General features: G+C 44.7%; 1 protein-coding gene across 3 annotated transcripts in view; it reads left to right on the top strand.

Moving 5' to 3' along the window:
- Nucleotides 1-17,378: 17,378 nt before the first annotated feature.
- The window catches only part of zgc:172282 (leucine-rich repeat and fibronectin type III domain-containing protein 1-like protein), a 126,358-nt gene continuing 115,863 nt past the window's right edge, over nucleotides 17,379-27,873 (top strand). For all 3 annotated transcript variants that reach the window (XM_053873884.1, XM_053873885.1, XM_053873886.1), the window contains exon 1: nucleotides 17,379-18,295. The gene's annotated coding sequence lies outside the window, so the exon portion shown is untranslated. The remainder of the gene's footprint in view (nucleotides 18,296-27,873) is intronic.

Genomic DNA, 27,873 nt, shown 5'->3' on the forward strand with positions numbered 1-27,873 from the left:
CTCAGAGAGGAGAAGTTGATATCCGATAGCAAAGCACCTTGGAGGGCTTTGCACACTTCTGAGAATGTTAGTTACATGAGGTAACTCCACCTTTCTCCATTGTATTAGAGAAGTGAAAGAATGTCAGCAGCTTTTCCAGACATTATTTTACATGTAGCACAGTAACACTGGGTCAAATCATACAGGTGGAAATCATTGCTTGTCTCCTGTTTAATGTACTTTTTTTCAAATACAATAAGTTCACTTTTTTAATGGAGGTTTCATCACAGTGTGTCATGATTGGCGCCTCTGAGGAGACAATGTAAGGCTTTTTCTTTCCCCAAAAAAACAATGCGTATCCTGAAATAATGATATGAATGGCAGCTCTTCCAAGATAAAAGCCAAGTATTTTTATCAACCCCACAAGACAACAGCAGTCACATTGATGTTGCCGATAATGAAGACTTGCTCTCGGGAGGTTTGGCTGTTTCAGCATAAATTTCAAAGACTCTGCTGCTTGTTGACTTCATGCAAAAGTCAACATTAAAAGTGTCCATATTATTCGGCTTGGGTTCATCGCAGTACTGATCAATAATGAGGCTGCACAGTGTGGAGAAGTTAATGCTTCTGCTGGGATTTGAGTTGAGTCACCTTTGTGTTTGAGTTGAACAATCTCGTCCCATTATGAGGTGTAATTTGGAGTTAGCTGGAGGTGTCTCTCGCTGGAGGAGCAAAGGGCATTGAAGGGCTCCTTTTGAAAATGCTGCTTGGTGCCATTTGCAGCTCAGCCTCATGTGACACCCATCTCCTCTTCACACTCTGTCGCCGTGTCTCTGACCAGGAGGATGCAGTAATACCGATGGTCACAGAAGCGCAAGATCCCAAATGAGCCTCCATTAAATACTCATATTTCCCAGGAGACACAACGGCCCCTGATGAATTTACCACAAAAAAACCTGATTTCACTTTCGGTCCATTCTCTGTTTCTCACACACAAAGTGAATTTGCTCACGAGCAAAGATTGATTTCCAACCTGAGCAAGGCTAACTGGTACTCAGACAACAGTTCCCTCCTCCATATTTGACCAACATGGCTGTGCATTTCACACATGACCAACATTTTTCTTCCATCTTGCGATGTTATTTAAAGCTTCTTGAGTCAATATAATAACATATTCTCACTCCATTAATGCAACATATTGAAGTTGGGAAAGAGGACTTGTGCGTCCTATGCTGGCGCTGAAGGCGTATTGACGTGTTAGGCTTTCAATTGGAGCGTCTTCCTGTCATCATGTCGTTTCTGTTGTGCTTTTATTTTGGTATTTCCTGTGTTTCTGTGTCGTTTCCTTCTCTCGTCAGCTTCACAGCGGCGCAGCTGGATCCCATTCTACTGATCAGACTCCACTGATTTCTACATCTCCACTGCCAGATGGTTGCTTTGCATCCTCACGGTAAACTTTCTCTTGACCCTCTGTTCTCTTGTGCTTCTGTTGTATATTTCTGAATTCCATTCGTGCTTGATCTACTTTGTGGATCCTCCTTAGTTTGTTCTCCTCACTCCATTTTCTGCTTTCTCACTTCTCGCTATTTGATTGTATCTGAGGTCTTTGTACAACTCACCTTTTGTTTTCGTCGTCATTGTTATTTCTGTGTGTGTGTGTGTGTGTATAACCACCACCGTGCACTTTCTGTTATTTGGGCCTTGTGAGTTAATGTCTGAATGCATTTGCGTTGTCCCTCTTACTTAGGCTTGATTAGAATTTACCTCTTTCCTGTCCCAGGTTTTTCCCCTGCCCTTGAGTGTATTTCCCATTCCGTGTTCTGGTGTCGACGTCTTTGGTTCAGCGTTCCTGTTTGTCTTTTGTGTTCTCGCGTAATTGTGAATAAAGCTTGTTAAAGCTACGCTTGGCCTTCTGTCAGCCTGCACCATTTCAGCTGCTGGGTCTGGTGCCATAGACAGCCATGACACTTCCGCTGCACATCCTGACTGCCTGGGAAGAGGTTGGGACAAGGTAAGCCATGGGAAGGCGCTCCTTTCATTCAAAGCCCCTCCTCCTCCTCGCACGATTAACACCCCTGCCTGGAACGCTACACCACACTTTTACTCCATTAAAATGCTTATGTGTCGAGATGAATGCTGCCGTCCTTCAGTATAGGACGCAAAAGTCCACTTTACTAACATCAATACATCAAGCCCTGGCAGTGAGGATGGGTTGAACATAACAGTTTCATTTAAGACTCTGCACCAGAGTGTCTCCACAGGACAGCTGCCTGGTTTACACTAGTGTTCTGAATTCTTCTGAACATCTGGAAACCGTAATGATATGACAATCATCCATCCTCACTACAACTTCGGTAAACACAGACAGAAACAGTTTTGGTGCTTAACTACATAAATGAGGTATCAGGACAATCATTGCATCCCGTTTAGTTGTGGGCAAACAGCGTGATCATTTACAGCAGTGCTTTTCAGCCTTTTTCAAGCCACAGCACCCTTTGTTCATTGAAAAAATCCCGGGGCTCAACACCAAAGGAACCTCGGTCACACTGAGCCTGTGCTTCAAGTCCTGTAGAAAATTCCTATTCATTTGTGAAAAACTGTAGCTACTGACACTCGGTTGTTATTTTGCAGCAAATTGCACAAAATGTATTTGTTTCAAATGTGTCCAGAAAGGGGCGGCAGTATGGCAAAATATATCACGATTGATTCATTTATTTACTTGCTTTAAATAACTTTCGATTTTACCACTTCTCTTTTGCATGATTTTATTGTAGTCTTGAGTTTCCAGACAAATCCTCAGCATTCTTTGCCAGAAAAACAATGACTCTTTCTCTCTTCACATTTGGAGCACATTTATTTTGTTGTGTATTTAGGTTTTTGCCAACTTGTAAACCACAAAGCAAACTTTGGCCACGAGTATCAATAAAGTTTTGAAGTGAGAAGTCACATTAGCTCTGTTAGCTCTGCGGTGCAGACAGTCTTTGGCCTGGTGGCGGCTCCGACAAGGATCCCTCCCTCCCTCCCTCCCTCCATGGTTCTGTGGTGAAAGTGTGTGGTCCAGTTAGAGGCACATCAGCTTTAAAAACAGCTGGAAGTTGCGCATGTGAGAAGCTTCTTGGCTGTGAGTGTGTGGGAAGAGGAGCGCGGCGCACCACAGCAGCGCTGCTTTGACTGAGGGACAGATCAGCGCATCAACACACTGGAGCTCTACAGTAGAGTGGAGAGAAAGAATGGCAGCCAATCCATGTGATCATCTCCTCACCTTGGTTGCTCCTCAACACCTTCTGTCATGATTTAACGTCGTCATGTCGCCCACCTCGATCTCCGGTGAAAACGCTATTTAGACTGTGTGGAAAAATAAACTAAAACTCTTTTTTTTTTCTCCATACACATCTTAAAAACTCTTTTTAAGCAGCAAAGGTACTGACTGGGCCGTACACTGGGTCCCTCAGTGTCATTTGAAATGTAACAAGATGTATCTATCAACATTTCCATGGAAACAGAACCACAGCTGAAACAAACATAAACACACGTTTCCGACTGAACTTGTCACTTCTCAGATTTCATCGTAAGAGGAGAGTCATGTTTTTATTTTCGGCTTCTCCATTTATGTGCATTACAGCCATCAACACGCCGCTCTCTATTTCCCACATCCGTTTTCCGGCTCTTTTCACCTCACTTGCTCTCTGTGATGCTAAAAAAGAAACTCTGCACAGAGATCCTAGTGCACAAAGCTGTTTGGAAAAGCCCATAAAAACAGACCAGGGGCAGAAATAAACATGCCCTCAGATGGCAGCGAATACACCGCCGTTGAGGGAACATCATCAATAATAAAGTGCACCACATGTTGATGTTTAGTGCGGTGATAACTGCCCTTGTTTTCACTTTGTCTACCCATTTGTTGGATGTTAACTAAACACATTTTTCTCATGTCAGAAAAACACTGAGGACTCACTGTTTATTTCTTAAGCAGGTCTTTTAAGGAAACATCCAATATAATCCACACTCTGGAAGGAAAAACATTTTATTTCCAACACAGTCCAGTTCCATCTCCATATTCTCCTCTCCCTCGGCTTCAAGTCGCCACTTCGTGATGGAGCCCTCAGCCCTCACATTCGACTGAGACTGGCCAGTGCAGCAGATGCAGTTGACGTTCTGCACCAGTGAAGCAGAACAGTGTAGTTAGTCTGCTTGGCATGAAACAGGACACTTCAGCACGAAAGAGCAAGGCCATGTGAAGCTGCTGGCTTTGTCGAGTGGCCTCCTTCTCATACGACATTCAGAGGCCAGGTTGTCACCGGATGCTGTTCCACTGGACCTTTAAAAGGGTGGTTTACCGTAGCGGTGCGCGACCAGCTTTAAATAAACGGAACTCACAATGGTGCTCTTATTCATATTTGGCACCGATACGTCACTTCTTGTTGCGCCTATGTTTCACACTCCCACACAATATCTTCATGCCGCTTCTGCATAAACATTTCTGAACTCTTAAGCAGTGGATGCGTTTGGGAATCTAAAATGAATGTCATGCAATATCTGGTGGCAAGCCTGCTCCATCCTGTCATGTGGCGCTGACCTCCAGCTCACCCTCTGCTCCAGCTCTGCTGTGTGGAGATTGAAATGAACTCAAATATAAATATATTTGCTAATGTGTCACATAGCCAGAAGCCTTTTCACACTTCCTGAGCTCGATATGCGACGGTGGTTATGTGGACCTGTAATTCTAATGACATTTCCGATGCAAAACTATTCACCTGCTGCTAAGCATGCTGTTCACTTTCAGACAGATTTTAAACGTCTGCAATTAATCCGGAAAATGAATATGCAGATTTTTTTTTATCATGACAAGATCACGTTTCCATATTTATCAAGTGGTTTTGAGAAACATTTGAAGGCTTCTGGTAAGTGGCACCAAACTATTTTTGAACAAATTGTTTTGAGAAAAAAGAAATGACGTATATTAATAATAACGACGTGAAACAATGACGCAAACCTTGACGTCATACAAGTCTAACAAAGGTTTGGAAATGAAACATCATGTTAGCCGTTAGCTCTGTTAGCTCGCGATGCTGAGCTAATTCACCGCCGCCTTGGATATTATGCTGTAAACCTGAGTCATAAGTACATATCTCTTCTCTTCTTTCATGTATTTACTGGCACTCAAATGAATAATAAAATTGATATAACTGATCTATCAAAATAAAAGAACTAGAATAGACCTCTGCTAATGTACAGCTCTTCTTTAACCCAATATGAATGCATATCATTTGAATATATAAATACATATATTTTATTTTATCTTTCAAATGCAATGGCTATTTGAATTTGAAATTGTTTACTTATTAGAAGTAGCAATGAGCTCGATTTGACGGCAGTTAGCATTAGCCTTCCAGGAGTGGCTCAGTCAGTGCTATTTTTCACCAAAATACAATGATCCATCCAGTGAATATTTCTGGAAACAGACACTGAAATCCACTCATTTAATTTTGCAATATTTTGTTGCTGAGAGGTCAAGAGTTTTGACTGGCCCTCGTGAGATAAAATTGAATTATTTTTATTAGCATAAAAGTCTATCATCATATCTAAAGGAAGGAAGAAGAAAACATGGTTGAAGCAAATCTTCTGTGCGGCACGAACCACGTGCCATTGTCACTGCACGCGTCACAAGGGAACGTGGGAAGAAGCTGTGGGTAATTTGCTCAGAGCTCTTTCTCTCCATGTCAACAAGTCGATTTCCATTCAGACAAATCTGCACACGCATGACTCGGACGCCAGCGAGGATCCGACCATGCCATGCCGTGTCGAGCCGTGTCATGCCGTCTCAGGCAAGAACCCAGTGGGCTCTAATGGAGACTCAGCTCTTCTCTTCTTGCTGGGCGTTTTTGCACTCGGGACTCTCAAACTGTGCTACACCACGGCAGCTTTGAGGCACGGCTTCCATGTGATGCTGTGCCGTGCCTTCACGATGCAGTCCCACGCCGTTCTGGACCAAAGGAAGCAGTGTGCGGCGCTTTGCTCCGCACGCTTCAGTGATCGGAACTGGAAAATTACAGAATAAGCAGTTTGGAGTCGTGCCATAACAATTTCAGGGTCCTGAGCAGTTGAACAGCAACAATAGGTCAGTGAACCAACTAAAGCAATACATATCAAAATAGGAGAAACAAAACACAAAGCAACTCATGCTATTTTAATGGATAGCAACCGCTGCTCTGAAGTTACGCAGCCTTTTAGTCACTTTAAATCATCATTTCCTTCTCTTATGCTTGGTTTTGCTCCCACCTCTTTCATGCTTTTCCTTTTGTCCATCACTCCACCAAAGGCGGGATTATATGTTTATGCCGACGTGGAATAACGTGGGTATTATTTTCCGTTTCAAGGCAGGATTTCCAAAAACACTATGTTGAAATTTGCTTCATATCTGTCCTCCCAACGGAGCGGAAGATGACAACAGAGTGCCGCGTGCATTCATCGAGTCATCACTTTCTAATTTAGGAAGCAACACATCTCCAACTATTAAGGAAGCAGTGAATCCGTTTCCTCCCAGGCAGGCAGCCCCGGCAGCAGTCGGTGTTTCAGCAGGTTCCTCTTTGAAACTAACCTGCGAGACACAGTGTCCTCTTTCATGCTCATAACGCCACTCCTCTATGGAACATACTCCGTTAAGCTTTTTACATTTGAATCCGAAGCCAAACCTCTTTCTGGTCTGGTCAATGTAGTCGCATTTGAACCACAGCAACTGGCTCATCCCTGCCACAGCAGCTACGATATATAGCCACACTCTTCGCTACCATGCTGAGTGTGTAAGACCTTGATCAATACATTACTTTTAAAAGATAACATCAAGAGCAGTAAACCTTTACGGCGCTGCTGAGGGTCTGACCGCGGCTATTATTTTTCTGCTGAAGCCGAGGATGCATTTTAAATCCGTCTCATTCTTTGTGTGTGTGTAGAACAGTGGGACGGAACTAAGATGTTCCGATTGCTGCCTTTGCCACATCAGTTAGCTCCGGAAAAGCTCTGAGAGTCAGGAGGAATTGGACTGTTATTTTTAGTCAGTAACAAGAGTCTCAATTTGTTTGACTTTTCAAGGATAAAAAAAAACAAAGTGATGTATCACTGTAGATATTTGTGGCCGCTGTCATTAAGAATAGACATAGCAAGGTGTAGTTTCGCTCTCTGAATCAAAATATTCAATGTATGTTCTTTTTTTGTAGTTGAAAATGTTGAATTTCTGCAATGGCTCATGGGTGTTTATAAAATAAAACGAAAACCTGAACATCAATTTTATGTTTTCACTTAGCTTACAATGCATGACATTGTTGACATACATAATATTCGCTGCTAGCAAAGCCCTTGTAGTAGTCGTTTAACTCACCTGTCATCTGTTGAGAAAAGTATTTTAATTTAAGTTTCACTTTTTTGACTGTAGCCATAACATCTTACTGCAGCCGACCAAGCTGAATTTGGAGTTAAACACAACTTGCCTTTTCTAAAGCTTGATGATCACTGTACGCGTATTTTGGTGACAAATATATGAAAATACTAATTTGTGAGGTGAGTCAGAGAGCAGGCTACAAACAGGTCCACAACTGCACACTGAACGTGGACCATGTGTTGCATCACAAGTGACGGGACCTGTGATGTGGAGTGTGATGAAAGAAGGCGCTGAAGTCAAACCTCACTTTAATAGGAGCCATGAAGAAGCTTGAACTTTGTGTTTCTGCCTGACGACAGAAGATACGACAGCATGTCTTCCCTCGGGCTGTAAGGACACACAAAACCAATGCTGTGGTAAAGCAGGGTTGGATGCTTTTCTGATGTTACCTGGCTTGCACTGTCATGCCTTCCCTCTTCTCTCCCTCCTGTTGCATCCCCTTAACCCTCTCCATCTGTGGCCTTGGATGGGTCAATCATTTTTCACTGTCTTGTCTCCTAAGAACTATGTGTAAAGTTGCGCAGCCATGGACACACCTTTCCTCTGCAGACATTTGACTTAGAAGTTCTGTAGTTCCAGGTGAATTTCTTAGCTTCAGTGATGTGTTCATGTTAAGTAAGTGCTTTCTGCTCCATGTCAAGTATTTCAGCGGTGTGTTGCATGTTTACTTGCGTCCCTATGAACTGAGGAAATTATTTTTCATGTCAGTTAGAAGTGCTCCAAAGTGCACGTCAACAGATGAAGCCCAAACTTTAAGTTCACTTATTTAAATTTAACTGATAGACTGAGAGATTAGCATGTATTTTTAGATCAAAGACCATTCAAATAGTGCAAGAATCATTTAGGGAAACTGAAAAAGTTATGAGGATACACATCTTCTGGTTCAGTGAGTGTGACATTTTTGTGTCAGTTGATTTAAGTTATCAATCTTAGTTCTCATCTCGGCGCGAGTGGCTCGCCGTGTCCTTCTCCCTGTTGCTGTTTCCATGGAAAACCTTCAACCTTCATGGAGCGCATTTGACATTTCAACTTTCTATCATCAAGGTTTACCTTCAACTCACCTTCTGCAGAGGCACTGACCTTAAGTGAGTGTGTGGGCGAGATATATCTCAATTTAGAGCGACTCTTTGGAATCACAGCAAAACACACTGCAACTGTAGTTGAAGTGCTGGTTGACCTTTTCCAGCCAGGACTGATCATCTCGCAGGAAAGAGAGGAAACGTCTGCGATAAATTCAAATAGGAAATCAGAGACGGCAGATGCGAATCTGTTAAAAATCCACACTGACTTGGAAATAAGGCTTCATTTCTGCGGCTGAGATGTTTCATCGCGAAAAAAAAAAATCACTTGACTTGATGAGTCATGATTTCCCATCCAGGACATGTGATGAAGGAAGTCTACGGAAGGAATCAGAACTGGCTGCGGACATTCGCCAACATTAATCAGCCCACTGTTAATCAAGACTTCTAAACCCTTTGGCTTTTTAATTAAGCCTGAAGTCGGAATATCTTCGGCGACTTTGAAAGTTCTGTGGACGACTTTGAATACACGCCATCCAGCCGCGGCTCCACGTTGAAGCAGTGGTTCTTCTCTTTTGGTGAGCGGTGTGTTTTCACACTCTTTTCTTCCTGAGGCCACGACACTGTGTGGCTGTGTGAGCGCAGACGGAAATGAAAACGCTGCACAAGACAGTGGTGAAGGAAGGAAACGTGAGCAACAGCACTGCATGTCTCAGTGTTCTATCCATCCACTTATGTTACTGCAGCTCTTTTTTAATCAGTCCTCAGATTCAAGGGAGTCGTTCTCTCACTTCAGTGCCACAACACTGCACTTATGGCTGCGTCCCATCTCTCACCCTAACACTTGTTTTTGACCTTAACACTGGGATCTGCGCGTGTGTCCCACTCCTCCTCACTGGCCGTTCACCACTTGAAATGATGCCTTCAAACCCAGGGAGCTCCAGAGCTGACTTGAAACCAAGTGGGAATATGAAGTGTGGAGAGATGTCCAGGAGACCAAAGGACTTGATTTCACAACAATGTTGGACAGGACAACAGGGACATGTTAGTAGCCAGGACCATTCTTCCCTTGGTTGACTTTCTCTGGTGTCGCACGTCAGCGAGCCAAATGCTCCGCCGTGTCCCACAACATCAACAATACAACATGGATGTTCAACAGTAGGTTTGGATTTCTTCTGAACAAACAACAGTGGGCTAGCATCCAGGCTAACGTTAGCATCCTCACACCACTGACACATCTATCACCGCAACATAGGCTCCGCCCATTTCTCCTCCGTTGGTTGACCAAACCAAGTGAGATGATCAGCGCCGATGCAAGAGGTTGCAGAAACGTTGGAGCTGTCATTTCCCAAACACTGGATATGCAGGTAACAAAACACAGCACGGCAGCCAATGACACGCTGTCTTCACATGTGACGTCATCAAGCGAAGTATCAGTCACTTCACTGAGATAGCTCCGCCTCCACAGCCTAGCCAGCCTGTGGAGGTCTCAGCAGAGAACTGGCCGAGGTGAAAGCAGCTCACTGGCGCCCTTTAATGCCACCAGTTTTGATGCTGGAGCCTGTTTTCAAAACATGTCAGTCGTGATGTCATGGAGCCTCATGCAGTGGTTTTGTACAGTCTCACAACTGAGACCACGAAACCGTGTGTTTTGAAAGAGCTATGTGAAGAAATGTAATGTCATATTCCTTTATTTCATTGTGACTTGTGTGTGTATCTCTTATACATTAAAAGTTGCACGATACATATTCATTTCAGCTGTATTGCATGGCTGCCCTTTTCAAAAGGTTTTCCTACACCACGAGTAATTTCAGTTCCACATTCAGAATGAGAATTCACTTGTACAAAATAAAGGATCAATTGTGAAGTATTTTGTAGCTTGTTTTAAAATACTTGTCGGCAAGAGTTTCTCGGTGCCTGGTTGTGCATGTAGAGGAACACATTGTGAGACTGTGACTGTCGCTGCCAGAGGTCAGGCGTGGAGTCAAACAGCTCAGACGTGCTGCTTTACAAACACATTCCACTCGCGTATTCAGGCTGCGTCGCAGAATGTCCTTAAACTTGTCTGTACGCCACCGTCGCTGTGAGAAACTTCAAGGTCTTCCAGCTTGCAATGTGGTTGAATCTTTATTTGATAGAATATGGCCGGCGGCCTATTGGCACCAGAGTGATAACAATGCTGCACATTTGAATGAACCACAAATGTTGGCCGCTCGACTGATACAGCTGTTAGACTTGTTTTGAATTCCACCAATGATAGTCTCAGCTATGACTCTGTCAGGGACCGTGTGTGCACAGAACCCAAGTGCGAGTAGTGACCCGCACAGAGAGGCAAAACAAGAATAAGATTCAACAATTTATTAATTCACACAACAATTCAACAGCATTCAACACAAATGAAAAGACGAAGTCGAACTGGGAGCAAACACAACCAGACCGAGGAATACATCTGGGAACAGAGAGCAAACAAGAATCACACCACACAAAGCAGTCAATCACTTAGAGTGCAAACTGCACTAGGAACACTAAATACACAGAATGAACAGACACTCCATCGTGGTGAAATACAAAGTCCAGTGAAATACAACAGACACCAACGTGGTGGTCAAAACTCACACACGGGTAAAAGGGAGGAAATAAGTACAAACAAAAATAAGCTTGTGGTGGAAACATGCACAGCGCAAGAAAACAGGAGGAACAAAGGGAGAGAAGAGAGAGAACTAACTATAAAAGCTCAAGGATCGTGAAGAGAAAATGGACAGAGAATGAGCAGGAATATCCAAGTTTCCTGCATGGGAGACAGTGAGGATCTGACACACAGCACTGGGTCAGCAGACTATAAGAGCAGGTGAGTTGCTAGCAACAGTCCCAGGTGTGTGGCATTAGCAGATCAAGCTCAGGTGGACATGGAGTGGAAAAGACAGGAAATGAACAGACAAAGTAAAAGCAGATCGTGACACTGGTCCAGTTGTTTACAGCGTAATGCTCTTCATTCCATTCATGAACTGAAAGCTAAAATGAAGCCTCGCTAATATTGGCGCCCTCACAGCGTAAAATATCCTCTGACCTATTCTGTATTGAGAGCACACTGGCAACTCCTGGGCTGCCAGCAGCTTTCACAACCCAGACACTGTCTGTCTTTTTTTTTTTTTTTCCCAAGGTCTTTCTTCAGCTGTCACTCAACAGAGCCTCTCTGTTGAAGTTCCCTTATTTCCATATCTTTTCTTCCCTCCGTCATTTAAGACACAAGCGCAAGTGCAATTTAAAGTATCTCTACAGTCTTAACCTGCTAATTGTTTTACGATCGCATCCTAGCTTTAAGAGAAAAATCTGATTTATTTCATTTTGTTGCCACCATCAATGAGGTGGATGGAATAATTGGGTGGGAGGTGGTGACTGTTTTCTTTAGAGAGAAGTCGATGATGCTATTATGTCAATTTGTTTATCTGCTTGAGAAGTTTGCTCTTTGTTTTCAATACATTTTGACTCACCAGATTGCAGACTCACCCAATTTTGCCCCACTGCGTGAACAACTCTCACCAATTTTTATTTTTACTTAAGATGGTCTCCTGTTTCCAGAACATAGATAATGAAAGAGCTCCATAAGGAGGAGGAAATGTGATTAAATCATGAAGCATTGTGAAAATGGGTCAGGGCACCAAGGGTTAATTACGCAAAATGACACCTCTGAGAAAAGGTAGCGCTAGCTAGTAGGTCACTGCAATATATTGCTGCTTTTCATCAAGCCGGTTCCCTAAAGGTTCGGAGTCATAAACTCCATCCACCGGCCGTATTCCAATTATCTACGTAGCACGACAGTTATGTATTGAAGTGGCTTCTTTAGATGAAGACGTGGGGGGGAAGAGAAATGGCCTCTCCGTCACAAATCAGCGTCGAATCAAGATCTGCTTAAAATGTGTTTAACCCAGCGGCTTTGCTTGTTGACGTGAAGAAAGTTGAGGATGGAAAGCCATTCCATTGTGAAGTCAATACATCGAGTCCAGCTCCAGTTTCATCCTCTCCAGTCGAAGAGTCTTTCAATCAAACACTGGCTGAAACGTTGGGGAATAAGCAGCATCGCTTTCCCCACAGAAAACCTGTCACCTGTCAGTTGCCAGCGGTGATCAGCTGGTGGTGGGCGCGGGTCATTGACTGACTGATCAATATTGAGCTTTTAGGAGCAAAGCGATAAGGTTGTGCAGAGCACAGCTGGTGATGTCTGCTTGTCTCTTGGAATGAGCGTCAGCTGCCTCCAGCTGTGGGAGTTTCTGGGGTTGATGTCCTCAGATTTCTTTCTTCCCGGGTCGCATGGAACATTTCCTCAACTCACCATAACAGATGAGCCACTGGTTGTTAGATCTCTTTCAGTGAATCCTTGTGAACCAATTACTTTTTGTAAAGTGTCGACATATCTTCTTCCTCTTTGGGCTTCTCCCTTCAGTGGTGGCCACAGTGGATCCTCTTCCTCCATCTCCCCCTGTCCTCTGCTTCCTCTCCTCTCAAACCTACAAACCTCATGTCCTCCTTCACCACCTCCATCAATCTCCTCTTTGGCCTTCCTCTCCACCTTCTGCCTGGCAGTTCCAACCTCAACATCTTCATCTACCAATGTACTGGCTCTCTCTCTCTCCTCTGTACATGTCCAAACCATTTCTCTGACTTGGTCTCCTAAACACCTGAGCACATGTGCTGTCCCTCTGATCCATCCTGCTCAATCCCAGGGAGAAGCTCAGCATCTTCATCTCTGCTACCTCCAGCTCTGCCTCATGTCTTTTCCTCAGTGCCACTCACATTTATATTCATAATAAAGCTTGAACACGTCTGGATGACCTTGTTTTTTTAGTGCACTTTAAACTTGAATTTAACTTTCAGTGAGCTACATAGCAGTTGTGGGCCACTTAAAGTGACTTGCCAGGCCGGATTTGGCCCTTGGGCCTTGAGTTTGTTACAAGTGCTCTACAAATGATGTCGACAAACACATGGATGACTGTGGTGTTAAGCTAACCAGTATTTAATGTATTTAATTTGGACTCAGACAGGCTTTTTTCTTGCGCTGGCACAGTTCTGCCGTTTCCTAAAATAGTCCATCTCAAACACAGGGCATGGACGGAGGCTGTTAATTGACCATAGGCTTTATTTTGACAGCGGTTATTCACTTGTGTCTGCCTTTTGGATTTCTACAGCTGGCTGCCAATGCTCAATGTCAAATAGGATGGACTCCAGACCAACAATCACTGCCCTGGGAGCATGAAAAGATGAATTGAAAATTGGGGCTGTGCTAGCTCGTGTGGGACACAAGATCCCAGCTATAGAAATTGAAATAATAATAGATAAGTGGTGCAGTTCATGAATGTATTTCCAGGGTTGCAGCTGGAGGAAAGAGGTGCTAATGCAGGATGGAGGAGGAGACTTGGATTTGTGCATGTGTGCGCGAGTGAAAGAGATGAGAAGGTGTTCAGAGGAGCTTTGGGCTTTTCTCCGTGAGGATAAAGCCGCTCCTGGACTTGCGCTGGGGAGCCAGTTGTAGCGCTGTCCGTGGTGCTGAATTGTCTTCAGTCTGTCCTTATCGCTCTCACTCTGTATTACCGTATGGTCATTATTATTCTTGTAATCTCCCCCACCCGAGTGCTCTCTACTTCAAAGATACTGAAAAACAACATGCTTGACTGACAGGTATGAAAATAACAAAAAATTGGAACAAATTAAGCTGTCAAACTTTTTGACAAACCTTTATTAGGATACGACAAACAAATATAATAACTTATCTGACATCTTTCGTTGCCGACTGGATGTCAAAATATTTACAGAATAACGGTTACAAAAACATGATTTATATTCAAATATACTTGCAGCAATAACAATTTTGAAGATGAAGTTTCAGTTTCACTTCTCGAAAAATGTATCTCTTTAAATCAGACACTTGAAATATTTTAGATTTCTGCCAAATAATGACACAAATAATTACAGAACTTATTTTTACAGAATTTTAAATTTATACAAGAGTGCATGTTTTGTTTCAGCAGTTAAACCCCCCCCCCAAAACCTCCAAATACTAGATTCATAATCTGAAAAAAACAAAACATTGACTTCCACAACAGATATTCTGCTGGATTACAGGTGGATCCCTTTTAAGGATGTCAGGTCTGAGCACAATGTTAAACTGGCCAATGGATGCATAGGTATTAAAATCCCAATGGATTTATTTAATATTAAAATTTTAGCATCATTGCAAGCACCTGATTTCTGTTTGGGATTTGAAGCGCTGCATTTTAATTGAGTAGTACTGTAGCAGCGTAGCATTTATTTTTCATCCTTGCATGCCTGTGTCACCCTCTGTGGAGAGGAATACTACCATGAAAATACCTTGAGATCTTCCCTCACCCCTTCGATGACCAGCTGCTGTAAAGCAAACCTGTTAGCTGAACCTCCCCTGGAGTGACGAAGCTTTGGAGCACAGCTCCTGCTGGAGGTCAAACATCAGCCAGTGTCACCTGATTCCTTTATTTGGGGGGATTTTTCTTTCAGCTCCAATCCGATGGTGGATGAGATCCAGGACAATTAGACAGAGGGATTAAATCTTGGCTCAGGTAATCTATGGATTTTTCAGTGGATCTGTGGAGATTGGGCGGCGGGACGTCAGCGGCTTCTGGATGAAACCGTTGGCTTTGGGGATTTGTTAACAGATACAGATTAAAAATGAGCAGGAGCGGACGCCAAACGCTTGACCCTCATTTTGTTTATAAGCATCAGAGCCGAAGTTTGATGCCACTGACTGCTGAGTCGTGACACTTCGGGGCAAACATGCGACTGACTTATTAAGTCTCATGGGAATGAAGATCTAAAAATATGAGTTCAATATGTCCCCCCCCCCCCTTCTCGCCGTCTGTGGCATGACAAAGTCATCACCAAGCACAAAGCCAATGATTCCCCATCAGAACGTATTAGTCACCCAGAGCGGTGATTTAGCATGACGTGGGCAATAGAAGCTATTCATGGCTGAACCTGAAATCGCGTTTTCATCGGCGTGAAGATCCTCTTCCTGTGTGACGTTTCTCTTTGTCGGGGAATAACCCCAGATGAAAGCTCATCTCACGTCATGCTGAGGACTAGACTCTGAAATGATGGTGACGTCTGATGAAAGATTGATGTGTGAGACTCAATCTTTTGATCACATGTTGCTTAATAAACGTTGAGTTACACTTTATCCACCCTTTGAGATGACTCCTCCCACTCCCAACTCCAGTAAACAAACCACACCCAAGTCATTTCAAACCTGATGGTTTCCACCAAGTGGACAGCCGCACGTTTCTCGGGACGCTCTTGTGCAGCAAGGGCTTTGTTCAACTGTATCCTACCACACGCAACCATCACTCAAGCTATCGCTCGTGCCACTGCTGACTGAGTGCCACATCAAATCACATTTTGGCATTGTTGAACTTGACAAATGCATTATTAAGCAGCAGCCAAGCCCATAACAAAAGAAGGACTCCTTGCCTTTGTGTTGTGTGGGCAGCAGAGAGAAAGTAACCTTTTTAATAATTAAGAATTGACATTTCGAGATTTTGATTCGACACTTCACTTCCCTTACCTATGTTGTTTCTTCAGGAAAGACCCGCCTGAAACCTGTGTGCTTTTAACATGATTACAAGTGTTGGTGGACACGATTGCATAATCGGTTTCTGCTTAATCTCTGGCTAGTCGCTTAATCTTTTGTCGTGTTATTGAATACAGTCTCGCTTGTGATCTAATCCCTCACCTACATTGTCCCACTGCCTACTCTGCATGCATGTGTCCAAGATCACCATCTAATCTTCTCTCTGGACTTCTCTATCCTGTCTTCAACATGAGCTTGAGCCTACAAAGGGTCCAGTGCTGAGGAGGACATGCTGGCTGGTGGATCAAGAGACAACACACTGCCGCAGCATCTCAACTCTCTGGAGAGACGAATCCTGGAGCAGATCTGGTCCACACATTTCCCCTTCTCCAGTTCACCTATCAACCTCTATTTCAAGGGCAATTCAGTTTCACATGGGGCCACACTTAGTCATAAAATAAAATAAATATAAAAACAGAAGACCTGCACCAGTGGTGGCAACAGAACTCTGGGTAAAGCAGGTAAATCTATTTTATTGAGTCAGTTTCAGGGGTAAAATATAAACTAATTCAGAAAGGAAAATTCACTTCTGTGAATAAATAAAAATCAAATTGTACTTTCACTTTTGCTCGGACCTCATGGGTCGTGATGACTAGTGAGGCCTCATGAAACGTGTCTCATAGTTTTCAGATCTCAGTAGGAGGTGGTTTCGGTTCAAAACTGATGATCATTTTCAGTGAAATTGTTTCTCAAATCCAAAGGCTCTGGAGCAGAGAGTGCCATCTAGTGGGCTCTGAAAATGAGGACGCCGTTTCATGACGCCACATCATGACACCCATTGTGACACATAAGGGCCACGTGAATGGAGGCAAAGGGCCATATGTGGCCCCCAGGCCACACTTTGCTCCTAGCAAATGACTTTCTCAAATTTACCAGCAAGTGTTTGTGTTTGTGGTTCCCCGTGATGGACTGGTGACCTTTGGTGGCTGGTATTCCCACTCCCTGCTCGAGATAACAGCAGTAGTTTGCAGCCCAGTCATTAAAGGGATTAGAAGAAAAAATATTATTATTAGTATTTCCCTTTTTTTATATGTTTAAAGTACTACCATTTGATTGATATGGTAAAATATGTGACTACATTTTAGAAAGTAACTATACTTTCAACTCCGTGCAGTAATAAATATTATATTCAAACATCTCAGGCTGAGGAAAAAAAGAAGTTGCATCTCTTGGTCTGATCACTAGTAATTCCTCCGCTCATTGGCCGCCGCTGTTCTGCCACCGTCCTCCTCCAAACTCCCATCTCTCGCGCTGTAGCCTCACACACTGTGGTCAAAGGCGCTTGCCTCTGTGGCGTGGTCCATAGACGGAGCAGGACGCGCACAGTTGCAGGAGCAGCACTGAGAGGCGCAGAGTCAGACAGGACGGGAGCGTAAGGCGTGTTGCCTCCGAGACCAACTAAACACTGGAGCTTCCTACACGCTCTCTCGCTCGACAGGCGTAAAAAAAAGAGAGTGTTTTCTGGGTGTTTTCGCCGGAGTCGTTCACCGCCTCCTTCTCGTTGTGGACTATTAGATGCGCGTCTTTGGGCGGCCGTCCTCCGGAGCATCCTCGGCACATGTCGACGCAGAGATAAGAGGTCAAGACAAAGTCACTCCAGCTGTCGCGTCTTGCTCTGTCTGCGCTTCTTTTTTTCCTGCCTGAGGTGGACACCGGACCGAGGATACGGACGCGGATTAATGGTCTCTCAGAGGGAATAAACCGCCTGGATGTTTGTGGGAGCTTTGCGAGGAGGCGAATTGCTTCGATAGTTGTCGCAACTGAACGGCTTGAATTCCAAGTTTCAACTATATTTGCGTCCCTCTCTGTAGCCAGCGGGATCTGCCGTGCGTGCGGCAGACGTGAGAGGACGCCTAACGGGGCTCATGTGGAGACTGAACGGCTGCGCAGCGCGCGGGTGCTCCCACTCCCTCAGCCTTGTCCCGGCGGAAATCTGTCCTGCACTCGGCTTCTGCAGGTCACTGGTGCACACCAGCCGCGGGATTGACACGTAAAGAACTACAGTGAGACGCCTAACCGGATCCACCAAACCCGTTAGGAGCCCCGCAGCGTGACCAGCCGAGCGCCGCTCAAGAGGACAAGATTCCCCGGGAAGAAAAAAGAATCGGTCTGGAGACGGATTATTTCACAGAGCCTTGTGTTTCTGCCGGGGGAGTTATGACTGTGCTTCAGAAAGAGGACTAGAGGAGGCAGAGGCAGGTGCGCAAGGTACGGTACGCTCATCTCTTTTCAATGGTCCGACAATGGAAAGAGCGCTTGCCTCTTCTGTTGCTCTCTCCAATCAGCTTGTTTGCTTGCGTGTGAACCCTCGCTTTTATTCAAGGTGGGCCATCATTTCAGAGGAGCGACGTGAGGATGCGAGAGGAGACGGCGAGAGAGTGAGAGATGGCAGATAATGGCGCTGGTGTTTCCGCAGCCATACGATTAAGAGAGGGTGATATCTTTCCCCTGGATTAGAGCAAGAAGAGGAGGGGTGTAAACTGGGATAAGGATGATGGACTAGGCCTGAGGCGGCCCAGGTGCCGGCAGAAAGGTCAGAGATGGGATATTAAAAAGTAGTAGTGATGTGCCGTTGGATAAAAGCAGGAGGTGGATGGACCGGTCCTGGCTGAAAGGATGGGCTGTGGTTGCTTTCAGGCTGCAGAGAGGGAGCACAGAGGGTGCAGTGTGCTGCTGGTGGAGTGTTGCCGGAATGGGGAGAGTTGCTCACTGTGGCCAAGGAGGTGACTGGAAAGGTGACTGGAGAGAGCAGGCGAATAGAGCGGTATAGATTAGAGGCGGCACCTTGGAGCGCCAGGATGAATTGACATACAACAGGATGAGGTGTTGCAGCTGGCACTGAAGGACAGCTCCAGTGCTGCAGGCCAAGTGTGGAATACTTCTAACTCTGCCAGGCTCTTGCCGGGTTGTTTAACGGATGCAGCGTGCAGCGGACTTAGGCAAGATTAGAGCACTAAAAAAGATTGAATCTGTAAGCTGGGTAAACAGTCTGCATTGCCAGCTCATCAACTCCTATTTACCTGGCGTATTTCCTCCTCCTTTACTAGGAGATTTGCATTTTTATAGGGCTTTACTGAGACGGCAGTGACACTTAAACAAAGCTAAACACACACACATGTTTGAAAAACGTTCAACCACATCGTGAACGCATTTTTTGACACCACTTCTCCAACAACATGAAATTAGAATAGTATATATATCAAGTCAGAGATGCAAAGGCATTACATGAAAAGTTTAAATACTTTATGAATTGCAATATTTTATGGGTTTAAAAAGTGAAATGCCTTCCAGTTTGTTCTGAAGGCCTTTGCGTGGCCATCATGGTGGGAGCCATTTAATGATATGATAATGTGAAAAGCATTATCCACTTCTGTTGGCATCACGACTGAAGGCGCACTGAGATGGGAAGACAGCATTTCATCTCAGACAGCGGCACTTTCACATGAACGCACAGTTGCGTCGCCGGAAAAACACAGCCTTTTTTGATGGTGCTGATCATGACCCCTTAAATCGGCAAGTCACCCGCACCACACTTAGTCTCGTGCAAGTGGTGACACGTGATGAGTGGAAGGGAAAGCGGCGTTTTTATTAAGGATGTTGATCAAAACACGAGTTATATTTGTGTGAGGCGCATTCACGGGAGCAAGAGTGGGACCCTGGCAGTCGATATTTCATGTGAGTTTTCATCTCAGTTGGTGGCCAGCCGGGATTACATCCTCCTCTCAAATGGAATCAGGGTCAGAATAACAGTGTTGCAGCTATGACACCAAGCACACAGGTTATCCGTTTCCTGGCCGCGGTTTGTCAGTTGTGTTTCGTGGCAGCTAGAATTTCATCGACCCTGACTCAAGAAAAGCTTATCTTTAGCTGAGTTTTGTGGGTTGCAGCTGTCAGTATTGAACGTGCTTGACCACGACTTTGCTCGCGGTAAATGGCCTGGAAGAGGAACTGGATTAGTGAGAGAGCATCAGTTTCTACAAGGTCTGCGATGAGCGCAGGGAAGGAAAGAGTTTCCTGCTGAGAGAGGAGTCAGAGGTGCTTTTAGCACAGATTTCCACTGTGGAGCCGTCTCACAAATATGGCTGGCAAAGACCTGGCTAGCTGACTGCGATCAAGGGTGAACCTCCAAAAACACTTGAATTTCGTCTCCACATTCATCAATTGGCTGTGCTGACTGAGATTTAGTGGATATGTAAGCGACAACTCAGCTATGCTAATGCTCGTATATCAAAACCTGAAGTGTTGTTTTTGCTAAAATCATTGTGCAGAACTCTTAACTCTCCTGTGACAGTGAGCTGCTCCACAGTAAATCATCTACACATCAATAAATAAAAAGTGGCTACCGCTCCCATAATCCACCTTTTTACCCCTCAAAAACACCCTGTTAGAGTAGAGAAAAGCTACACCAGAGCCATTTAAACTCTCTTAAAATAATAACCCGGCACTCATTTCCTCTTGACTTTCTTTTAGTTAACGTCGGATGTGAAGAAAAATGACGCTGAGGAGGAGTGTAAATAGCCATGCGGTGTCTCATAGTGGAGTTTAATTGATTGATGTGTCGTAGTGGAGGAGAGACGGAGCAGAGAAGAAGTAGAAGTCACACAGAGAAACTCAATGAGTTTCAGAAGCAGAAGGAAAATAGAGTTTCATCTCTGCAGGGAGGTGATGTATGGGACGGCAGGTACGTTGGAAGCTCACATTAGAGCCTGCAGTCATGTTTTGTACTGCTTATAGGATATCAATATTACAGCCTCAGTGGCATATGGCAACGTCGATATCGTAGGTTTCTTTCCCACTCGGATATATGATTATTAGCTCATCTGGATGTGATGTAATTTTCTTGTGTGTGTGTGTGTGTGTGGCCTCTTGGGCTGGAAGGTCTTCAACCCTCATTGGAGAAAATCTGTAACGAGTCAAGTGAACGAGGAGCGAATGCCACATATAGGGGACGTGGAGCTGGACCCAAGCGCGACTGGCGAAGGTTACAGTTAGGCAGGAGCGAGGTTGAAATAATACTTAATAATTAAACAAACATCAAAAACACAACAGAAAGCGTCACCGAACCGGGAGAAACGGAGCAAACACAGAATGAAAAAACAGAGTAACCAAACTAACAGAAGTGCGCAAACATGAGCAAAAAGTCCAAACCGAAAGAGTCACCGAACCGGGAGAAAACGAATTTAAATCACAAATGCAACCGAGAATAAACTACAAAGGAAACCAGGGAGCACACGGAAGCACAAAGAAACAAACACTGAACTCAGGCACCACAGTTCAACACAGAAAAATCCAAAATAAGCTAGCTGACAGAATGAGAGACCGAAACAATGAGAACCAGGAGTTAAATGAGCTAGCTAACATGAGACCGAAACAATGAGAACCAGGAGTTGAATGAGCTAGCTAACATGAGACCGAAACAATGAGAACCAGGAGTTGAATGAGCTAGCTAGCACACAGAACAAGAAACCAAACAAAGGAGAGCCACGAGAATCGGGAGTTACCACCGTGAAAACGAGGAGTCCAAAAAACTCAGGAAACGGGAGACAAATAGGCGAACTCATGGGAACCAGCAAGAGACTCACAGCAACTAGAAGCACTGACAGGAAACAATATGGTAGAGGTGACGATCCGGCAAACAAGAAGCAACGATCTGGCACATGTTGCTGGAGCCCAGGTGTTTATGTATTCAAGTTCATCAGGGGTTAATCGGCTCCAGCCGTGTGCCAAAGGAACAGAGGGAAAAAAGCAAAACCAGGACTTGGAGCCAGGAAGCGGAGCCATGACAAAATCTGTGTGAAGTTTCCCAGAGTCGGGATGGGACGTGTCCTCTGATGGAGGTCTGATGGTTGGGACACGTGAAGAGGAATGATGGTCAGAGCAGGAGCAACTAAGGAAGAAGAGAAAAGCTCAAGAGGTTCCAAGACAAATGAGTATGTGGATAGGTGGAAGGGAGCACGGTCCACATAGGTTCAAGTCTTGCTTTGGCAACTTCTAATTTGAAATTCTCAAAGGAAAAAATAATTTAAAAATCATTTCTTCCACCTTTTTTAGGAGTACATGCCTTTTAAGGTAGAACATTCAGGAGGACCGTTCGGGGTATATAATGTGCTGGTGACACCCCCGAGGCAGAGAAAACAAGTCAGAGGGAGAGCTCTGCTTATGGGAGGAAATCAAATGAAATCTCTTTCCTTCTACATTTCTGCCCATAAGCAAATGCATTTCATAACCTCAAAGAAAAGAAGACCCCTGTGCCATTTTAGAAACACTATGTGATCTCATCTCTTATGAAACAATCTCCGTCTTCAGAACCAAATCTCCCCAGAAAGTCTATAAAGTATCACTTGTCACAAAGGCAACTTCGTATTTTTCCTGGTGGGATACTAAAGCAAGATGAGCTGGATTAGAGTGGGAGTTTATCTCTAAAAATGGCATATCAAAATGCCTAGTTCAATGGAAAACTCTCAGCGGTTTCAAAGTTCTTTGTCGCTTGAAGTAGAAAATGCCTTTAAAGGTAAAAAAAAGGGAAGAGGAAAGGTACGTCTGCTCCACGCTAGATCAAGATTCACAACCAGACTCCTACAAATCTAATGACCAATTTGGCAACTGAATTACGATCTTGATGCCGCCCACTGTGGCTCATATTTCCATGGTTTTGTCCTGTCAAAAAAATAATAATAATACACATTTGCATTCCTGGATTGGAGGGTGGTTCAGCAGTGCCTCCTCACCAGGAAAGAGGGGGAACAGCAGCAGCAGAGAGGGAGACAGAAAGAGAGGTGAAGAGAAGGCGGTCGGTGCAGGTTTCAGAGAAAGAGAGAGCGCGAGGGAAAGGGCTGAATGCAAAGCAGCATGCCAGAATGGTGCTGTGTTAAGCAGCCGGGCTGAGAGATAAATGGATGCACAGCAGCGGTTTAGCACAGGTTTTAAGTTTACAAACTTTATCACAGTCGACTGCTGTAAAGCGTCTCGCTATCCGTCTTGTTTGTCAACAGATGCATTCGCCGCAGATTACTGACAACATTTTCACTCTCAGAGAGAGGTTTTTCCAATATGCAGGGGGGAAAAAAAAACTCCAATAAAGACGGTTGAATTTGTTCTGTGGAGGCTTTCGCAGTTGCAGCTGCTACTGTAGCTATGGCTACCACCAGTTTGTCCATGTAATATGTGTGCGTGTGTGTCTATTTTTATTCCTCCACCAATCTTCATGCTCAAGATTTGTGTGGGCTACAGCTTTTTTGATCGCAGAGAAATTCCATCTAACTACTGTATGATGCCTGGTTTCAGGTTTTTTCCCCTCAAATGAAATAAAAAAATGAAATATCAACAAACAAAGGCAACATTCCTGCATTGCTTGTGTGAAGAGAAAGCTAGACAGGTTATGAAGTAGGAATTGAACCGTCAACTTTTTGGTCCCCTCGCGCTCAGCTGCCCTTCCTGAGTGTCTGGCTGGATCCATTTGGTTTTGCATGAGTGTAACCCTCTCACTCCCCCGCTGATCTGTAACTGTCCTGGTCTGGGGTGACGGAGCAGACCTGACAAGCAAACCCAGATTCCGGGCTGAGATAGATTGAAGAGGAGTGTGAGCTCTCTTCTCTATCTCTTCTCATCTATTACTCACGTCTGACAGAAGCAGTGCGCTATGATGGATGGATGCCCCACTCTGTCCCTCCACTTCTCACTCCATTCGCTCTGTTCTCATCTCACTGGCTGGTTTCTCACCACTTGGTCTCCCTTTATCTTCGCGTTCGCCGTTGAGGTTTTTTGTAATTCATCTATAAAATATTTTTCTTCTGTTTCCCTCCGTCGAGCTGTCGCTCTGCTTTCTTATCAAACCCTCCTGCTGCTGCGATAGGAAAACACTCATGCGTCTTTGCATCTAATGACGGCCAAGACTCTTGGTTTGAGTGGCAGTGGAGCCACTGTCGGGGCCAAGAACGCGTGATGTGAGTCACCATTTTGTTCTCATTTTCCCACATGTATGCAGTGCACTGTAACACATTACTGCAGGAAAAATATGACAATCACATTATACGCCGACAGGACGGAACAACTGTGTGCGATAAGTCAAGGTCATAATGGAAATAGGTCCTGGAACGAGCCTGGGTTTTTGCTGCCCGAGGGCCACATGAAGCCCGGAGCACAGTGTCATAATGGAATGATGTATGAATCCTTCACGATGGCTTGCCTTGCGTATTCTTTTCAACATATGTTTAAAAAGAATGGGTTTCTTATCATGAAGCTTTAATCCTAACTTTTTCTAGGCATCATTTTCTTTTCCTTCTTTCAGTACTGAACACCTTCATTCATTTTATTACATCCATCCATCCTCAGTGAGCCAGAGCTGAGTCCTGGTCAGGGTTGCGGGCAGTGCTGGAGCCTCTCCCAGAGGTCACTGGGCGAGAGGCAGGAATACACCCTGGACGGGTCGCCAGTTCATCACAGGGCACGTACACCATTCACACACACCTAGAGTGACCACCTAGTGAGTCTTGGGCTGTGGGAGGAAACTGGAGTATTCGGAGTCACATGCACATGGGAAGAACATGCAAACTCTATGTAGAAAGGGATGGAGTGAAAATGTATTGCTGAGAGGCAGCAGTGCGCCGCTGTGCTTTATATATATATATATATATTTATATATGTTGCCATGTTGCGTGAGCTACAGCTGTTGTTTTGGTTAAATTCTGTACGATGTTTCATACATTTTGTCACTTAAAAAAACGCAATATATGCAAGATGAAATAAAATATGAGACGACATATGAAGAAGTAGAAGTGTAGGTCACCCGGGAGGAAGCAGATCTCTCACAGCATCACCTGAAGAAGAGGCATTCGCTGTCTCACTGTTTGTTCCTGGGGGTGATCTCTGCAGTAAACATGTCCAAACAGCAGGATCAACCAGGTAGTCTTATTTTTTCACTGCCATTTTGTTCCTTTAACCTTGGCTTGTGAAAACAACTTCTCCCCACATGATGAAAGTTGCATTTCCTTCACTAAACTATTGCAGTTGTGCTGGGATTGATGGCAATTGAAGTGCAACCTGACGTGCTGTTTCAAAGACAGACGGACTTCACTAAGACTGCTGCTTAATCCCGCGATGCCACAGGTGCGCTGGAGAAAATCCCAGATTCATGGCCGTGCGCACGTCGACAGACATCCAACCACTTGGCAATTCAGAGACACCAATTAGCTTGACCTTGTTTTTGCACCGAGGAAGGAAAGCACGGGACAAAACAAGTCATTATCATAGCTACACAAGGAAGAGTCTGAACAGACTGCAACACTGACATTCTCAGTCATCTAGCATCACTTCTCACTGTTTCCTGCTCTGCAGTAAAGGTCATGACCCAAGGTTTGACTTTAAGGAACAATCCATGTATTTGATTCTGAAAATAGAGGACTGAACTCAGTTATTTTCCTCAGCATTATGACTTGAGTTGCCCGGGTGGTGTGGCTGAGCCCAGGTGCTTGAACCACAGGAGCTGGACGACCTTAACAGGTCACCAGCCTGTCGTCACACAAACATTCACAAACACACCTTCGACGTCCTCTGTGTGTTTATGGACGGTGGGATGAAACTGGAGTCCATACCAGGCCCTGAGTTGCCTCAATCTAGCGCCGCACCTGTGTCGAACCCCCTTGCTGTAAGGCAGTGGGACCAATGTTTCATACATTTTATCACTTAAAAAAAGGCAATATATGCAAAAATAAAACAGAATATGATACGATATAAAAAGAGGTAGAAGTGCAAGTCACCTGGGAGGAAGCAGATCTCTCACTGCGTCACCTGAAGAAGAGGCATTGGCTGTCTCACTGTGTGTCTCCGGTAAATATGTCATCTATCATCAATTTTGACTATTTCCTGCTCTTCGGAAAAAGAAGTGTGCGGTCATGGTTGAGGTTTTACTTTGAGGAAATTAGATCCAGCAATCCACAACTTTCACTTAATTTAAAAAAAATATATTTTTCCCCAGTTTTTTTGGACCACAGGAGCTGGACAACCTTAACAGGTCACCAGCCTGTCGTCACACAAACATTCACCCTTTGTGTTGATGGACGGTGGGATGAAACCGGAGTGCATACCAGCCCCTGAGTCGCCACAAACTGGAGTCGAACCTGTGACCTCCTTGCCGTAAGGCTGCAGGACGAATGACTGTGACAAGCAACTGTGACTTTTGTTTTAAACCATCCAAAACCGGATTCACTTAAAAGTCCCGGCAACTGCTCGGCCAAATCCAGCATGAAGGTTTGAATCGCTGAAATAGTTGGTGATTTATCTTGGTCTTTCGCTTGCCAAATTAATTACTGCTGTGATTTTGAGCTCAGATTGAATGTTTTCTATCTGCCTTTTCTTCTTTGACGCGTTTTTATTGGCCGACACCCTGAAATTGATGTTGTTGAGTGAGTCCAGAGGATTGGATCTTGCTTTGGTGTGTGTGTACGGCTCGGTGCCAGGACCCAGGGGCCAGGGGCCCAGGGGCCCAGGGGCCAGGGCCCAGGTGCCAGGGTCCAGGACCCAGGGGCCAGGGCCCTGGGTCCAGGACCCAGGACCCAGGACCCAGGACTCAGGGCCCAGGGCCAGGGGCCGGGGGCCGGGGGCCGGGGGCCAGGGGCCACCTCCGATATGTCGGTGTGTGCTTTTCTGGGCTGCTTGAAATGCTGTTTTCTGGTATTTACCATCTGTTTTATGGGGTTTCTGCTCTTCCCTGCATCCAAAACACACACTATTTACATAGCCAGCAGCAACGGCACCACAGGGTTAAAATGCTTCACTGTTTGATTTAATTGGAAGTGTTGGCAATAAAGAATTAGCCTTGAGAAGGCAAGCTAATGAATGCTGTGATGCTCTGAAGGAGCTGGTGATTTGAAACATTTGTTATGCAACTTCCATTCCACGCAATTATCTGAAGACCACACGTTTACTTGATTTATTTCTTTCTTTTTATGGATGAAGTCAACCACACCGGAGAAAGTGGAGGACGTTTTATCGACAGCTCCGTCTTTATGATGTCTGCATTGCTACCACCATTTCCTCATGAGACGCAGGGGAAATGATCTGAGCTCTTGGTAAAGCTTGTCAGCGCTTTAATATCTGAATTCAACGTCAGACACTGCATTTACTGACCCACTAAGGAAGGTTACCGTCCTTGTGATATGGGAATGTGATTGTGTAAATTATTGCTGTTCAAGGGGGGGGGAAAAGGGGGTTGAAAATGATGCGATGGGTTTGGAGTGGAGTGGCTGGTCAACAGAGAGGAGGAGAGGATTTCACAGAGATGATGCTTCGGTTGCTATGGCAGAGGTTTCTGCGCTGACTCATTCGAATTAACATTATTTTACAGTGAAAGGATGAAAGGCGTATTTTTGGAAACACTCTCACCAACATTATACTTTGCATTTTTGGGATGGTTATATGCCAACCATGAAGCTACATGGCGACTGATCTAAAGAGGAAATAGGATTCAATGAGGGAGAAAGTAAAAATGGTCATAAAAATAATGAATAAAAATGAGGAAATTGGTCCTTGGATAAGCAAGTTTCCCATTGACTTCAAGACATCAGTTACTGCATCTTGGGGTCTTGTTCATGAGTGAGGGAAAGGTGGAGCGTGAGATTGGCAGACGGATAGGTGCAGAGTCATGTTGTTTCTGGTCAAGTGAAAAGGAAGAGCAGTCGAGGCAAACTACAGTCCTACTCTTCCGACTGGTCACGAACTTTGGGTGGTGGCTCAAAGGTCATGTGGCATCGGCCAAAATGTAGATATCATGAGAGACTCCCGCAAGAAGC

This window comes from Synchiropus splendidus, chromosome 8 (assembly GCF_027744825.2).
Source record: "Synchiropus splendidus isolate RoL2022-P1 chromosome 8, RoL_Sspl_1.0, whole genome shotgun sequence".
Taxonomy (NCBI): domain Eukaryota; kingdom Metazoa; phylum Chordata; class Actinopteri; order Syngnathiformes; family Callionymidae; genus Synchiropus; species Synchiropus splendidus.